This window comes from Gadus macrocephalus, chromosome 20 (assembly GCF_031168955.1).
Source record: "Gadus macrocephalus chromosome 20, ASM3116895v1".
In the NCBI taxonomy this organism is placed as follows: domain Eukaryota; kingdom Metazoa; phylum Chordata; class Actinopteri; order Gadiformes; family Gadidae; genus Gadus; species Gadus macrocephalus.
Window position 1 is genome coordinate 18,627,483 of NC_082401.1, and position 16,192 is coordinate 18,643,674.

Consider the following 16,192-nt stretch of genomic DNA (forward strand, 5'->3'; position numbering starts at 1 on the left):
ATGCCCCGCCTTCCTGTTTGGGGACAAACGGGGCCGTTTGGCCTCAATGTCTGGGCACAATCAAAGTGGTAGTTTGATGGTCTGACATCAGTGGTAGTTTGCTATAATGTCTGGTAGTAAACTGTTGTTTCCCAGTACAAGTCATGTTTAGTTCATGCAAACATACCAGTACCACTTGTTGGCAGGCAGACTCATGGTTCTCCAGGTGCACGGCTCCTCCATCAGCTCTCCTCAGGCAAGGACTCCTGGTCTGTGTAAACAGTGGTGGTAGTTGAGCAATTGGGGGGGGGGGGTATTCTTGTGACGCCCAGTTTAAACCAAAGCCCTGGCTGGAGTGTTAATGAGGGCATTGAATATGATTTGTTTTATTCTTTCCAACTTGCACAGAAACTAAAGCAAATGCAAAGCAGCTATAGTTTGTAATCTTTTAAGTCAGAACACTGAAATATTCTAGTTGATGAAAATGCTGTTCAGTTCCATAAATAATTGAATCACTTAGTTCTGATGGTCACATGACTGAACACAATGATGACCCACAGCTGTCCTTCACCTTCCAGAGACCTCTGCAGTCGCATCGTAGCGATCGTAGATCCGAGCGGATCCTGGTGGGTCAGCGATACAATCAGGATATGAAAAGAAAAAACATTCTCACACCTTAGTAGACAGTTTTTCTTCATTTTAAAAGGGGACATTATACCACCAGGTGTGAGTGTGATTAGCCTTACAAGCCGTTTCCAAAATCTGACACATATTACATCACTACTGGGCGTGTACACCTAGATCTGTGCTGGATAGATGAGCAACGTTTACTTCGGTCCACTGGGTAGGCTGGCAGAATGATCTGTACAGCACAGATCTAGGTGGACACGCGTGACGTCACTAGTGACGTCATATGGGGCAGATTTTCAAAACCGCTTGTTAGGCTAATCACACTCACACCTGGTGGTATAATACGTCCCCTTTACAGAATAACAACTTTCAGAACTCATGTGAGAAATCAGACGCTGCAGCCTCACATGGAGAGCAAAATTGTGAGTGAATAAATCCTGTTCACTCACAGCTCCATTAACCCAGGGACTTTTTTCTCAAAATCATTCTGATCAAAACGATGGCTGAAGAGACCGATGTAGGGCTGGTGGAGTGGCTAGTCTAGCAGCCTACTCCTTCACATTGAGGTGGCAGTGTAAGGTATAATCACCTCAGGGTCGGCTGTCCTTGCCCCCCCACGAGGGACGTCCTTCACCAGCAGGTCCTCAGCACGGCTCCATCACCACCCCTCACAGAGTCCTGGTCTGGGGCAAACAGCAGGGAATTTGCCTCATGTCCACCATGTTCAGTTCATGCAAACCAGTGCAAACCAGTACCACCTGTTGGCAGGTAGATTCATGGTCGTCCTCGAGATGCAGTTCCTCCATCAGCCAAGGCCATCGGGTCTGTAACAAACAGGGGTGGTAGTTGAGCAGTGGGTGGGATTATTCTTTGGACGCCTCTTTTAAACCATTCTGAACCAAAGTACTGGCTTTTGGTGTAAAATGTAGAGGAATAGAAGACACTGCAAGTTAAAAAAATAAATAAGAACCATGCACACACTTGAAAATGTGTTATGCAGGAGAATGGTAGAACATTCTGTGAATTCAACAGCACACATTTGAAATTTGACTGTTAACATTATTCAAACAGTCTTCTGCCTCAGCTGAAACTCAATATTTAAAACAAACGATAAAACTTGTAGAATTCTTGTACCAGTAGCGTAGACTCCAGCCTTCACATTGAGGGGTTAGAGTCTCAATAAAACTTCACCGATGGCTCCATTAAGCCTAGGACGGTTTTCTCTAAATCTGCCATATTAGATGACGGCTGAAGTAACCGATTTTAGAACAGAAACTGTTCAGTAGCAGTGAGAGTGATAATCAATCTAGAGACTGGCTGCATTCACCCCGACATCATTCTTAAGGCAGGGCCTCCGTCCACCATGGCTCCTCCATCGGCTCTCGTCCACCATGGCTCCGTCGGCTCTCGTCCACCATGGCTCCGTCGGCTCTCCTCAATCAGTCCTCCTCCTCCACCAACGCGTCCTGACCTAACATCAAACGGCAGTAGTTGGGTCCAAAATCAGCCATATTAGATGACGGCTGAAGTAACCGATTTTAGAACAGAAACCGTTCAGTAGCAGTGAGAGTGATAATCAATTTAGAGATTGGCTGCATTCACCCCGACATCATTCTTAAGGCAGGACCTCCACCACGGCTCCTCCATCGGCTCTCGTCCACCATGGCACCGTCGGCTCTCGTCCACCATGGCTCCGTCGGCTCTCGTCCACCATGGCTCCGTCGGCTCTCGTCCACCATGGCTCCGTCGGCTCTCCTCCATCAGCCCTCCTCCTCCACCAACGCGTCCTGACCTAACATCAAACGGCAGTAGTTGGGTCCAAAATCTGGTAACAATGCCGGGGAGGTCAAACCTGCACACCCTTGCATTTGTAAAGGGGGAAAAATATCCAACTTCCTTAAGTTTACAAGTTGACTCGTTGAGAAATGTATAAACTACTACTGTCAGAATGAAAATCTGAGAAAGATAATAAAAAAATAATCAGCCTCAACAAATAGTTTCAGAGCGGCTTGGTGATGGTTACCCTGGTCCACCCTGCTGCCCCATTACTGGTCCAGGTAGTGGGGTTACCCTCTGGTCCCCAGCCTCAGGTCCACCCAGCTGTGTTGTACAATATTTAACTAAACCTTGGGAGACGACGTGCCATTTCTAAACTGCTGTAAATTAGCTTTATTAATCAACTACATTTACATTGAGGGCATTTAGCAGATGCTTTTAACCAAAGCAATGAGTACATTTTTCAGAAGGAGAAGCAATAAACTAGACATAGGTTGGACGTCTTCAGGAAGCGGACTCCCAAACACTAAATCAAGGTACTGAACCATCATAATCAAGCACATTAACATCCAATATACATCCTTTTAACACAAAAATCAACATTGATCGAAAGCCACTTACACCGATAGAGCCTGGTTCAACAGCTCGGCCACATCGCCTCCCACCGACCACGCTGCAGAGATCACCGAGAAGATCATAATGTTATAAAAGATGGGTAAATACTGTGGGAATCAATGTGAGAAATCAGGCGCTGCAGCCTCACATGGAGAGCAAAATTGTGAGTGAATAAATCCTGTTCACTCACAGCTCCATTAACCCAGGGACTTTTTTCTCAAAATCATTCTGATCAAAACGATGGCTGAAGAGACCGATGTAGGGCTGGTGGAGTGGCTAGTCTAGCAGCCTACTCCTTCACATTGAGGTGGCAGTGTAAGGTATAATCACCTCAGGGTCGGCTGTCCTTGCCCCCCCACGAGGGACGTCCTTCACCAGCAGGTCCTCAGCACGGCTCCATCACCACCCCTCACAGAGTCCTGGTCTGGGGCAAACAGCAGGGAATTTGCCTCATGTCCACCATGTTCAGTTCATGCAAACCAGTACCACCTGTTGGCAGGTAGATTCATGGTCGTCCTCCAGATGCAGTTCCTCCATCAGCCAAGGCCATCGGGTCTGTAACAAACAGGGGTGGTAGTTGAGCAGTGGGTGGGATTATTCTCTGGACGCCTCTTTTAAACCATTCTGAACCAAAGTACTGGCTTTTGGTGTAAAATGTAGAGGAATAGAAGACACTGCAAGTTAAAAAAATAAATAAGAACCATGCACACACTTGAAAATGTGTTATGCAGGAGAATGGTAGAACATTCTGTGAATTCAACAGAACACATTTGAAATTTGACTGTTAACATTATTAAAACAGTCTTCTGCCTCAGCTGAAACTCAATATTTAAAACAAACGATAAAACTTGTAGAATTCTTGTACCAGTAGCGTAGACTCCAGCCTTCACATTGAGGGGTTAGAGTCTCAATAAAACTTCACTGATGGCTCCATTAAGCCAAGGACGGTTTTCTCTAAATCTGCCATATTAGATGACGGCTGAAGTAACCGATTTTAGAACAGAAACCGTTCAGTAGCAGTGAGAGTGATAATCAATTTAGAGATTGGCTGCATTCACCCCGACATCATTCTTAAGGCAGGACCTCCACCACGGCTCCTCCGTCGGCTCTCGTCCACCATGGCTCCTCCATCGGCTCTCGTCCACCATGGCTCCGTCGGCTCTCGTCCACCATGGCTCCGTCGGCTCTTGTCCACCATGGCTCCGTCGGCTCTCCTCCATCAGCCCTCCTCCTCCACCAACGCGTCCTGACCTAACATGAAACGGCAGTAGTTGGGTCCAAAATCTGGTAACAAAGCCGGGGAGGTCAAACCTGCACACCCTTGCTTTTGTAAAGGGGAAAAAATATCTAACTTCAAGTTTACAAGTTGACTCGTTGAGAAATGTATAAACTACTGTCAGAATGAAAATCTGAGAAAGATAATAAAAAATAATCAGCCTCAACAATTAGTTTCAGAGCGGCTTGGAGATGGTACCCTGGTCCACCCTGCTGCCCCATTACTGGTCCAGGTAGTGGGGTTACCCTCTGGTCCCCAGCCTCAGGTCCAACCAGCTGTGTTGTACAATATTTAACTAAACCTTGGGAGACGACGTGCCATTTCTAAACTGCTGTAAATTAGCTTTATTAATCAACTACATTTACATTGAGGGCATTTAGCAGATGCTTTTAACCAAAGCGATGAGTACATTTTTCAGAAAGAGAAGCAATAAACTAGACACAGGTTGGACGTCTTCAGGAAGCGGACTCCCAAACACTAAATCAAGGTACTGAACCATCATAATCAAGCACATTAACATCCAATATTCATCCTTTTAACGCAAAAATCAACATTAATCGAAAGCCACTTACACCGATAGAGCCTGGTTCAACTGCTCGGCCACATCTCCTCCCACCGACCACGCTGCAGAGATCACTGAGAAGATCATAATGTTATAAAAGATTGGTAAATACTGTGGGAATCAATGTGAAAGCTTCAATATCAAACACTCACATGTGCGGTTGGATTGACATCTTCTGCATCATACAGGATCAGGACTGCAAGGCCTGGAATTTCCCCCCGTCTGTTAGCACAACATTCATCCATTTAAAAACACCACGACACGCTTTACATCACTGCCTCACCAATAATAAACTGAACATCAATATAAGAGTTCTTGGTCACCACGTATCTTAGTTGCCTTGTGCTTAGTTTGATTTATTCAAAAGTCAAAGGTTTATGGTAGCATTTGCGCAACAATTAACTTTACTTTTCTAAACAGCTATACCATTTGATAATACGTGAATAAGCACACTTACATTTAACCCTTCCTTTTGTTTCTGAAGTCTAGCAGAAACTATATTGAGCAGATCACAGCCCATATATTTAGAACACTAGCAATATCAATAGTAATTTAGATAGTAAAATGATACTTAGCCACATTCAGCTGCTGGGTTGTTGAAGAACTAAAAAGCCGTAGTATGTAAATGCCGTCGTCTCCATCTTTTACGCGACCTGATAAATGTATGCGCAGAAAATCGAGAGTTGATTGTAGAGCGCAGTTATCAAAGTAGTTTGCGGTATTTTGTGGGATAATTAAAAATATATATATTTTAAGAGTGCCCTTCCTAATTTCTAGTGCATAAGGATTTACCAATAATCGCAGATGGTTACCTATAGAAATGGGGCACTGCCAGATTACCTTAATTGGGTACGCTCATTAGGCCTAAAAAAATTTTTTGTTTGGTTCCGGTTTCCGACCGACCCTGTCAATTTATGTGCGACCCAAATTATTTTATGAGCTTTATAAAAAAAGAAATATATATATATTTTTTTTTTTTTTTGATGCAAACTATAATTACGTTTTGGTACAGCACCTCTTCATTCTGTACAAGGATGAGCGAATTTTCTCGTTTTTAAATGAAAACAACCTACCTATCATTCGCTGCCGCTGGAAAAAATAAAAAAAATAAAAAATAAAAATTCCCTACCTACCCATGACCTCAACTGACAACCAACAGGAACCAAACTTTTTTTTTTTTTAGGCCTTAGTTATGAGGTTTACGCAAATGCCAATATTGATCGTACTGCCAGACGCCATAATAAGGTGTGGATGACATAACGCAATTGCCAATCCTGATCGTACTGCCAGACGCCATAATAAGGTGTGGATGACGTAACGCAATTGCCAATCCTGTTCGTACTGCCAGTTATCCTCCACCACACAGTACTGCAGCATTAGAGCTTCACAGACTGCACAAAACTAACTACCAACCTCTACAGAAACCCCAAGCCCCGTCATACTGGAATCGTAACGTTCCAGTACGAACCATCCCTAAGTAACGTAACCAGCACCTCACCTTGAGCTGAACGACGATGAAGATCTTGTGGTCGTCTCATTGCAAAATACAGCCAACAGACTTACCTTGAGGCGATCTGGTAGTTTGTTGCTGTTGGTTTATGTACAAAACATTTTGACTAAACATTTCAGTTACCCCATTTAACTAATTAAATACCAATTAACAATGCTTGCCAGTGTACAAAAAAAGCTAACTAATCTGTCTTTTGGCTACTTCCTCGCTTCACATCGCATTGTCATATTGATCCGGGTGTGGTCTGAGTGGCCAGAGATGCATGTTAGGATACTGTGCTGTCTGAAGTCTACTGTTCTGTAGACGTGCCCCCCTCCGGAGAAACAGTGTTCAAAAGGGCTGTTGCATCAGTTACATGACCTGGAACATCCGTCAAGACTGTGACAGGGACTCCCCAAGGAGAGACGCCATGGGTAGGATGCGAGGGCTCTTTCTCAGCGACTAGAATACACCACAGCGCCTATGGGAGGGAACCATTGCACACATTTCAATATTCCTCTTCATAGATCTTGAAGCCCCAGCGAGGATTTATTTTCCTCCTCAGCTGAAGAAGAGCTTGGTTACAGCATGAAGAGAACCCTAGTTGGGATGTTACCAAGATGGTTTCTGATTCAAAGGGGGACCCAACTCCCAGGTCCAGCTAGCATCGACAAATGCATTGCAATTCAGCCCAAGAAAAACTTGCATCCCAGCACAGGAGTCCAGAAGATACAATCCACAGGGCCTGCCAGCCAACTATCATGTCGGGGCTAGAAAGGGCAGCCACGTCGCAGTCTTTCAAGCTTGAAGGACCATTTCCTAAAATGTTGTGATGTATAATAAGTGCGTATCCCCATGTCATCACGCTCACACATGGTATGCCTCGTCACCCTGATCACGCCCGGATGAAGAACCCCAGGCCAGGTAGAACCCCGACTACATGAACAACCGAACCAGGTAGAACCCTGACCACATGAACAACCAGGCCAGGTAGAACCCTGACTACATGAACAACCAGGCCAGGTAGAACCCTGACCACATGAACAACCAGGCCAGGCAGAACCCTGACCACATGAAGAACCAGGCCAGGTAGAACCCTGACCGCATGAACAACCAGGCCAGGTAGAACCCTGACCACATGAAGAACCAGGCCAGGTAGAACCCTGACCACATGAACAACCAGGCCAGGCAGAACCCTGACCGCATGAACAACCAGGCCAGGTAGAACCCTGACCACATGAAGAACCAGGCCAGGCAGAACCCTGACCGCATGAATAACCAGGCCCGGCAGAACCCTGACCGCATGAACAACCAGGCCAGGTAGAACCCTGACCGCATGAACAACCAGGCCAGGTAGAACCCTGACCGCATGAACAACCAGGCCAGGTAAAACCCTGACCACATGAACAACCAGGCAAGGTAGAACCCTCGCCATGCCCACCTGAAGAGCCACAGGCAGTCCAGTTGTTTTCCTTCAGACTCAAACTCTTCCGCTTTGATGAGCCTGAGAACAGGGACAGGATTTGATGGAAGTGGTGAGAAGGTAATCTGATTAGGTCACCCCAGTGGTGGGATGGTAGGTATCGGACATCCCAGTAGCTGGTAGGTATCGGACATCCCAGTAGCTGGTAGGTTTCAGACATCCCAGTAGCTGGTAGGTTTCAGACATCCCAGTAGCTGGTAGGTTTCAGACATCCCAGTAGCTGGTAGGTTTCAGACATCCCAGTAGCTGGTAGGTTTCAGACATCCCAGTAGCTGGTAGGTTTCAGACATCCCAGTAGCTGGTAGGTTTCAGACATCCCAGTAGCTGGTAGGTTTCAGACATCCCAGTAGCTGGTAGGTTTCAGACATCCCAGTAGCTGGTAGGTTTCAGACATCCCAGTAGTTGGTAGGTATCGGACGTCCCAGTAGTTGGTAGGTAGGTCATGAACGGACCAGACCTTGAACAGAGCAGGGATTGGTTGGTAGGTCTTTACAGTAGGATTCTCCTCATCCCATATGAACAGCAGGCCGATGAGCCCTCTGCTGGCTCAGATGCAAGCCTTTCTCAGGCTGAACTGCAGAGTAATGGAGGAGGCCAGCTGGTCCTGGAAGTTTGGTCCTCTTAAATCAGAACCTATCGCGGTAAGATCCCACCAAGGACCCTTTTCGTGACTGCAGCTGTGCTCTACTCCAGCTGCGGAGGTAGAGAAACCGTAGCTACGGCTTCAAGATGTATGGTGGGCAACGTTGAAAGGTGCTCCATGGTTCTCTAGCGAAGGACCGAGGTGGTGTTCTAGTCATTGAGGAAGAGCCCTCACATCTCATCCCCGGGCGTTTCTCCTTTAGGTGAGAGCCTGTCACCATCTTGAATGACATCCCAGTTCATGTAAATGACTTCACAACCACCTCTTAGACACATGCCTTCACCTGAAGGGGGCAAGTCTACAGAGCTGGAGGCTTCAGACAGCGCAGAACCCTAGCATGCATCTCTGATCACTCAATCTGAACCCTCATCAGTACGGTAACTCATGTGACGTGATGCAAAGTTCAGGAAGTAGTGGCGAAGCATGTCGAAAGAAAATCTAGACAAAACCTTGGAGTATGTTTTGGCTGCACTCTGAAACCCTATGTTACTATTCTCACAATTCACTCGGAACCTATACTACAACCCTTCTAACACAGCATTGACACATGTTCAAACTAAACAGGTAATTAGCCCAAGTACCAACAAAAAACATTATTTAAATCATTCACCTTTCCACCTCAGCCAACGAGGAGGCCAAAACAATGCCCCAGCATAAAGAGGAAATATAAGGACTTACAGTTCGCAGTTTCTTCTTCATGGTTCAGTTTTGATACTCACAGAATCACTTTCTCCTCCTTGACCTGTGAAGTAACGGAACGAGCAGATTCGTTTTAGTGCTCAAACCACACCACTGAGGCAAAGTTGATTCAAGCTAACTTAATTTGAATTAATCATGCATTCCTTCCCCAAATATTGGCACCAATCTTCTCCTTTAACCTGTAGAAACTTCATTAAAACTTGATACTAATCATTTTTTTTTACTTTATTTTGGCAGTTGTGTATAGTTTAGCTGCATCTAGACTAATATACTTGAAAGAAATATATCAAATTCTTAAGGGTTTTAACTTTTAATTTGTTTTTAAAAGGCAAAAATCCACCTAATAAAACGATCAAGGGCTTAATAAAAAACATGATTTGGCAAACGCATCAGACTCTATAGACGTCTTAAATCAGCACACACAACTAGCACATTGAATCCACATTTAACCACACCACCTGAATAAATAAATGGCCTATAACCACGCAAAAACACTACAAATGATGTCCAATTACACCAAGAACCAACATTAAACATCAAGTAAGCCTAGTAGGAAAATAAACGTTCTACTCACAGCAGGTCCAGATGTGGTGGTCCGTTTTACTTCGAAAAGCGTTCGTTACAAGAACTGTCATTTGTCACACAAAACCGGGAAACTCCAACCAAGTTCTGGGTAAACTCCTAAAGTATACATCACCGTACCTGGGAGACGTTAGACGGTTAGTGGGGAGACCGACCTGCTTAGTTTGCCCTACTGAGCAGCAGACAGGTAAAGTTAGAGATGACTGAGCACAAATCGCCACAGGTGAACTCATTAGCGCGGAGCGTGGCACTAATTAGTTAAACCACGTGCGGATGCGGCCCAGCGGGTTGCCTTGGTAACGGATATGCGACCACGCAAATACAATCCGCCGCCACGTGTCGCATTCATATATTTATTTATTTATTTATTATAGATTTATATATATATATTTATTCATTTATTTATTATTATGATAATAATAATACGTGAAGCTATCCGTGGTGGTGAGGAAACGTGCGTGAAGCGCATGCGGCATAGTGTCAAACCTAAAGGCTCGATTCCACCGGAGGCGTACGCGCCGCGGGACGGCTGCGCCGCGGTCACCGCTGCTGATCGCTTCCACTATAATCAATGAGACCATTTCCACCGGGCGCGCCGCGGAACGTTTCAGCAGCGTCCCAGGAGCGGCGTGCCGCGCCGCGGCGCTATCTTTCCGTCCAATTCTATTTTTGCCGCGAGCCGCTGCTAAACCGCGTCAATTTCGACAGAGCAGGTCGAGCCGGGCAGGAAGTGAAAGTAAAAGCCATAGAGCATCCGGTCAATTTTCAAAATAAAACACAATACTCAGCTCATGTAACTTCACATCAACATTATTACGTCATGACCGGTGGGTCTCAGAGGGTCGGCAACATGGACGACGAGAGACTCATTGTCGAAGTTCAGCAACATGAAGTAATTTAATAATAATAATAATAATATATTTAATTTAGAGGCGCCTTTCAAGACACCCAAGGTCACCTTACAGAGCATATAGTCATCATTCAAAACTATGTAAAACAGACTAGGAATAAAAGGAAAACAGAGGTTAAACATGAAGAAGAATAATAATTAATAACACTCAAAGACGCCTAAAGTGAAGGGGGGACCTCACTATGTACCAAATCATCCTTTTTATAAGGAAAATGTCAGAAAGGACAAAGTGTGGCATTTAATTGCAATAGTTTTGGGAGTGGAAGGTGAGTACATTAGGTTTAGGATTATCGCGTGATCTCGTGATCTCGCGTGGATACGGCTGGCTCGCAAGGCAGCGCTACGCTGCCGTTACGCGCCCGGTAGGAATGGACGCAGGGCAGAGGACGCGGCCGTTCCGCGGCGCTATGGTATGGCAAGCCGAGTGTGCCACAATTCGACTTCAATTAAACGCGTTCTGAAACGCCAGCACGCGTGCCCAGAACGCGTTTTGGTTTTCCAGAACGCGTTCCGGCGTTTCAGCGCGCGCGCCCAGAACGCGTTCCGGCGTTTCAGCGCGCGCGCCCAGAACGCGTTCTGGCATTTCAGCGCGCGCGCCAAGAACGCGTTCCGGCATTTCTGCGCGCGCGCTCAGAACGCATATTAGCATATTAACAGCACGCGTGCTGTTAATATGCTAATGCGCTCCTCCCCTCAATTTTCTCAGCCAATAGATTTGAGCCGTTTTCACCTAATCATATGCTAGGGCAAACACACAGACCAGAGCTCTTCTTTCGCGAATCTTTTCTGTTGTGTCGTTCTTAAAGTCGAAAGATGTTAAGATGTTTCAAATTAGGTGGTTAATGTGGAGGTGGTGAACACTACAAGTACATACACTTTGACTATACACAGGTGTGTATAGTGCAGGTGTGATGACCCAGGCGGGTCTTTGACCCGGCCCCTGCTGTGTGTATGCCTGTGTTTCTCTCACTCCTAATCAGGAGATTGTCGGCAGGTGCTGGTTGGACCGGGACCGCAGTGTATAGAGCCTGCCCAGACAGGCTTCTCCCTCCTCCCGGCATTTGATTTCTGCTGTTTGTTTGTAACACATGGACTGATGTTCACTTAATAACAATATAGTAATAACATACTAACTAACTAATATAAATATATGATTAATATATTCCTCACCATGACCTGACGTGTAGACACTGTGAAAAAGAAATAGGAAAAAGGTGACCAAAACGTTTCACTAAATTAAAGGCTATGAGTGAGTTTGTAGGTGAGTTACAAATGTATCAAGAGTAGAGGCCAGTTTAATGTGAAAAGGGATGGTTAAATGGTAAATGTTGTGAATATTTTGGGGGCAATTTTGGCTGCAATATTTTCTGCATTTATATAGGCTATACACCAACTATTTATGTAATGTGACAGGAGCGGGATGGAAGTCTTCCTAAAGGGCTTGGTCTGTTGGGTACCAATACCTACCAGTTGGTTACCAATAGTATCAGTTGTAGTAGTATCTATCTCCTCACCTCCCTATATTATATATATATATATATAGTTTTTTCTATCTGTCTCATTCCAACTGATGAAGTGAATTATACCTCGTCTTATAGGCTACTACCACGTACAGGCTAAAACCTGCAACTGCATGTTAATACTTCAGACAGACTTATTTACTTCTAATGGAATTTTAACTCTAACTTCTGAACTCTTTTATTGTTTTTATTGTACTCAGAAGACGAATAAGCTGACTCATGTAATGCTGTAATAAATAAATGTAATAAACGATACGCTATAAATAAAAGTATTTTTTAATTATGTTATCATAGTTGCCACGGCACTTACCATACACAATGTTCGGTCAAGTAGCTTAGATAGTGTATAGTCAAAGTGTATGTACTTGTAGTGTTCACCACCTCCACATTAACCACCTAATTTGAAACATCTTAACATCTTTCGACTTTAAGAACGACACAACAGAAAAGATTTGCGAAAGAAGAGCTCTGGTCTCGACTGATGTTGTCTGTGTGTTTGCCCTAGCATATGATTAGGTGAAAACGGCTCAAATCTATTGGCTGAGAAAATTGAGGGGAGGAGCGCATTAGCATATTAACAGCACGCGTGCTGTTAATATGCTAATATGCGTTCTGAGCGCGCGCGCAGAAATGCCGGAACGTATGGCAAGCCATCCCCGCCAGAAAGCGGCATCATTTAGACGCGTATCACCTTCATTACGCCGTAAAATACGCCGTAAAATGCAGAAAAACGGCGTATACGCCGTCATGCGCAAAAAAGCGCCGCTTTTTACGCCCGCAAATGAGCCTTTCAAGAGCGCGCGTAAAAAGCGCCGTTTTGAACATCAAAACGCGCGTAAAATACGGCGCTTTTGTGCACATCACAACGCCGTAAAATACGGCGTTTCTATAGTATGCTAATAACCTACACCCTTCTTTTCTCTCAGCCAATGCATTTGAAGTGTTTGCGCCCAATCGCTGAACAAGACAAGCAGACCAAATCAGTTTAGCACAGATCTGCTTTGAGGAGTTCTCCTCTCATTTGTTGTTAGTTGTAGCGTCATATCGATATATATTAGTAAATCCAGTTCCTACAGTGTGGTCACCGTGGCCGTGGCCCAATCGATAGAGACGCTTGCTCTGTAGGCAAGAGGTTGTTAAAAAATAAATAATAATAATACATATAAAGACGTTTCAAACGTTCCATCGAGTCTCTCGCATTCTACAATGGGCAGCTTTATTGTTTCCCATGGGAGCCGGCGAAACTAGATTTCTTCTTCGAAGGTTGTGCTCCACACAGAACCTCCTCACCATCATAACGGAGTACTTCGGGGCACCAGAATGCTTTAGAGCGGTACTGATCGCATCGTGTCTTTCCAGTGTCAAATAGTTCACGAATAAAATCAACATAAGGTTCAAGTGCGGCCATAACTAAGGCTAAATATAATTAGACTATCTGTCTATTGCTGGTTTAGGTGGTTGGCTCTTTTTTCTTCGCTGCATTCTGCCTTCTGGTGTAGCCTATAACTATAAATGTATCTATTTTTGTAGGCCCTATTTGTTTTTCTGTTTCGGGTTTTAAAAACCAACACACAAAATCAAATGCCGTTTATTTGTTTATTCCTTTTGCCCTTTTTCAGTTTCAAAACCAAATCTGAAAAACCCAAAAACAATCCTGTTAATAGTTTTTTCTGATTTTGTTATAAATCGGAATATTCAAAGAACGAACCATACACGGATTCTCCTACCTCATCACTTTACTGACACACACAATGTGTGGCAGTAAAGTGACAGGATCATTCCATAGATAAAAATCTTTCCATCTAACGAATTTAATTTAGGAGGATAGTCATTGCACAGATGTAAGTTAACCAAGTATTCTCATTATAGCCTAGTTATATCCTAGTTTTGCATATTTATACATTGCATCCTATTTTCATATTTCATGTGGCATCTGTATTTTTATGTAGGCTACAGCATCTGTATTTTGAATGTAGCTTATATCTTCTTTTTACATTTTACCTTTTGCTGAGGTGGGCGCTGTATTAGCCTACTGTATAGTCTGTCTGTATTTGTGTAAGAGTTATTTGTATTGTGTAACCTGCTGGATTATGAAAGTTAGTTTGGGGTAAATAAAGTGTCTGTCTGTCTGTCTGTCTGTCTGTCTGTCTGTCTGTCTGTCTGTCTGTCTGTCTGTCTGTCTGTCTGTCTGTCTGTCTGTCTGTCTGGGGGGAAATGCCGTGAAAAATGTACGCACGGTGCGTTCAGGATTAGGACTGATAGGCCTATTATGTCGGCATAGGCCTAATCAACCGGGTTTTAATATTTGAAGCATTCATATCAGTCTATTCTTTTCGGCTACTCTGCTGTTGGCCTTGATGGGGAGATATTTTTTTGCTTCCATGCACAAATAGTTGAATCCAACAACATTCCTGCGTCTCCAGAGCCCATTTAAGCACCGTGTCAGACTCAGTAGACTGTTACAAGCCTCTGAACGTTGTTAGAGCATGGCTCCCCAGTTCATCAGTGTCTCTCTCTATGGCTCCCTCTCACACCTTTCCACTGTGTATTTATATCGATTGAACAAGAGAGGATGTTACGATAACTCCGCGAAAATAAAGGCTCCATGGCTGTAATAATTTAAATATAATTAATTTATAAAGCGTGTAACAAGACACGATGATCTGGCTGGCTGACTAAAAAGGCACTGAATTTGGAACTTATAACACAGGAGGTCTGGCTTGCGGACTAAAAAGCATTGCGATCATAAAAGCGTGACCATCTGACAAAAGCACAAATCTGACAATATAGGCCTATAGATTCGGTCCGACAACCTCTTCCCTACATAGCAAGCGTCTCTATCGATTGGACCACGGTTATCACAACGTTGAAACTGCATTTACTAATATATATATCTATATGAATATGACGCTACAACTAACGCCAAATGAGAGGAGATCTGAGAGAAAAGAAGGGCGGAGATTATTATTTACGGCGTAATGAAGGTGATACGCGTCTAAATGATGCCGTTTTCTGGCGGGGATGGCTTGCCATAGCGTTGTGATGTGCATAAAAGCGCCGTATTTTAGCGCCGGCGCTTTTTACGCGCGGTCTTGAAAGGCTTAATTGCGGCGTATAAAGCGGCGGTTTTTTGCGCATGACGGCGTATTTTACGGCATTTTTCTACATTTTACGGCGTTTTTTACGGCGTAATGAAGGTGATACGCGTCTGCCGCTTTTCCACTGCATGGTACCAGCTCGACACGACTCGACACGACTCGACTCAGCTCGCATTTTTTGCGTTTCCACCGCGGTACCATGGTATCTGGTACCTGAAGTGGCTGCTTTTTCTAGTACCTACTCGCTCTAGGTTCCAAGCGAGCTGAGCCGATGCTAAAAGGTGACGTCGGCAGACGGCCGGCGACTGATTGGCCAGAGAGTGTGACGAAGTCACGAGAGCGACATGGCAACCATGCTGGTAACATCCATAGCAGCGCCGCAGCCAACATGTTCCACTTCTCCAACTTCTTCAACATGCCAGCTAATAATAGTAATGTGATCGATGTCCTCCATTGTTGTTATGTGGGTTCTGTCCATGTGTGGGTTGCGTATGTGTTGTTTGCGTCGCGTACACAAATACGTCACGGCCCTTTCGCGCAGCCGACCCCGCCCACGTCCAGGAGGTACTTTTTGCGGTGGAAAAGCACCCGTGCTGCTACCGTGTCGAGTCGTGTCGTGTCGAGTCGTGTCGAGTCGAGCTACATGTGCGGTGGAAAAGCGGCATTAATGATGCCGTTTTCTGGCGGGGATGGCTTGCTCCCGGTCAAATTTGACCGGCCTGTTTTAACTGCCCTTACAATAACAAAAAAAACAATGATCATTACCAAATTTTATTGAACTCCCTTTTAACCTGTAAACAATGTCTCAGACTACTGGTTTACATGAATAACTGCAGTGAATAGACACAGAAATTGAAAGTTGTATTCCAAAATTAACATTTATTGTAAAAAAAAAAAGAGAAAAATCAAAACAGAGACCAAATTCACAGA

At 44.6% G+C, this 16,192-nt stretch overlaps 1 long non-coding RNA gene across 1 annotated transcript; it reads right to left on the minus strand.

The window, feature by feature from the left end:
- Positions 1 to 173: 173 nt before the first annotated feature.
- Positions 174 to 1,404, minus strand: LOC132448830 (uncharacterized). Its single transcript, XR_009523438.1, has 3 exons — positions 1,199 to 1,404; positions 551 to 602; positions 174 to 250 (listed from the first exon to the last, which is right to left on the minus strand). It is a non-coding gene; the product is annotated as an uncharacterized LOC132448830 (long non-coding RNA).
- Positions 1,405 to 16,192: the final 14,788 nt, after the last annotated feature.